We start from the raw sequence: 2,500 nt of genomic DNA, 5'->3' as shown, positions 1-2,500 counted from the left end.
TCATCACTATCATCACCAACATTGTCATCATCATCAACATCATCACTAAATTTATCACCATTTTTAATCATTACTGTGAATCAATTAATGTATGCCAGTTTGAATTATTATTTATTTCATGATAATTCCCTTGATAATCTAACTATTGTAACAACTATAAACACACACAGCACATAACGATATATAAACATACCTTCATAACAAAATTTATTATACAAACATAGGAAAAAAATCAACAACATAAAATTTATTTGTATAACATAAGATATGTCCATAATATATATAAATTAATATATTTTTTTTCTTTTTTTCTTCCTTTCTTTTTTTTTCTTTTTTCTTTTTTTTATTTTTTTCAGAAATCGATCTTCTACAAATTATTTACACTTTATGCCTGAATATTGAAAGGGGAGGGGGAGGGGGAGGGGTGGGGAGGAGGATCTTTGCTATAAGTGGGGAAAAACTCTCTCTAATTTAAGTTTCATTTTATCGTGATGCAACATTGCTGCAATAAGGTTGACTGAACGGAGAATTTTTTTTTTTTTTTTTTTTTTTTTTTTAGTGTCTCTGCGAAATTGTAAAGAGAATTATGAGAGTATAGTAATGAAGACAAAATAACAAGAGAAAGGGTAGTTACGGCAGTGGTAATGGAACCCACAATCAATATAATGATAATGATTATATTACAATAAAAGAAAATAATAATAACACTAATACTGGAACAAAATAAAGGTAATAACAATCTTTACCATAATGTAAATACAGAAAAATAAGAATGATTATAGTAACAATGATAATAGCAATTTCGGTAACAATAGTAATGATAACAACAAATTATAGGCAAACCACTCTCATAGTCACTTATACTATTACCACAACTACTGCTATTACTGATAACAATGACTATAATTACCAAAGAATGCCACTTACCATAATCTTCCCTGCAACTGCTGTTATGACGACAATAATAATGATAATAACAATAACAACACAACAACAGTGACACTACTATTAGTATGACTACTACTAATACTACCATCAGTGATTATCGTAACCTCAATTTAACAATAACAATGTTGATAAAAACGATTACGTAAGAGGGATTAGGTTGCTGAATGCCTGATTGGGTGATTAATTGAATGGATGACCTGCGCATTACGTCATGAGGTTGGTAAGGTCATGAGGTTGTGAATTAGCGCATGGTAATCACTTTCGTTGTGATGATTTGGTTTGGGAACCCGTGTGCTTTGTTTTTTCTTGCTGTATGTCTGTCTCTGGTTCTCTCTCTATCTTTATATCTACCTCTGTCTGTCTGTCTGTCTCTGTCTCTCTCTCATTCTTTGTCTCTGTCTCTCTTTCGTTCTCCATTTCTCTCTTTCTCTCTCTGTCCGTCTGTCTGTGTCTGTTTGTCAGACTATCTGTCTGCCTGTGTTCGTTTGTGTGTATGTGTGCTTCTCTCCTTGTCTGTACATCAACCTCGCTCTCTCTGTCTCTGTCTCTCTCTCTCTCTCTCTCTCTCTCACACACACACACACACACACACACACACACACACACACACACACACACACACACACACACACACACACACACACACACACACACACACACACACACACAAACACACACACACACACAAACACACACACATACACTCACATGTATATGTTTTTTTATACACACAAATGTGTGTGTGTGTATGTATATATATATATATATATATATATATATATATATATATATATATATATATATATGTATGTATGTATGTGTGTGTGTGTGTGTGTGTGTGTGTGTGTGTGTGTGTGTGTGTGTGTATGTATGAATGTCTATATATATATCTATATATCTATACCTATCTATCTATATCTATCTACCTATCTATATCTGTATCTATAGATAGATAGATAGATATACACATACACACATATTTACACACACAAACACACTGCAGTGTTGTTAGTATAACTTACCATTACCTGTCCGGAGTACTAGCTATATGATGTACACAAATTTGTGCGAATATTCATACATTCATCCACCCATCGATCCACCTACTAACTGCCTTTCTATCTTCCTATTTCTCCCATCCATTCATCCATCTCCCTGTCCCTATCTCTGCTCCCACTTTATCACCCGCTCCTCGTTGAAATTTCTCTACGATAAGAGCGTGTGGCTTTGTCATCGCGATTCGCCGTTCTTATCACTCTCGTTCATTCTCGAAGATTCCCGTGTCATTTCCCTTCCAGGTGAGGTGGGAAACACGTGTCTCGGGCCCCCATGCGTTTTTAAGGAACCCCGTTTGGAGAAGCAAGTCTCAAAAATTATTTTTATCCTCCCTCACGTGTCGAGAAGAGGCAGGGGGTTTTTACATCCGTGTTGCGTTGTGGTTAAGCGCACTTCCGCCGCCAGAGGGATGGCGAGCGAGGCGAGGAGATGAGGAGATGAGCATCGGGAAGCGTCGGCTGGGTAGGAAAATGAATGGCTTTGGAAGAAATGGTGT

The sequence above is a fragment of the Penaeus monodon genome, chromosome 13 (assembly GCF_015228065.2).
Source record: "Penaeus monodon isolate SGIC_2016 chromosome 13, NSTDA_Pmon_1, whole genome shotgun sequence".
Lineage (NCBI taxonomy): Eukaryota > Metazoa > Arthropoda > Malacostraca > Decapoda > Penaeidae > Penaeus > Penaeus monodon.
Note: the sequence above shows the minus strand (reverse complement) of the source record.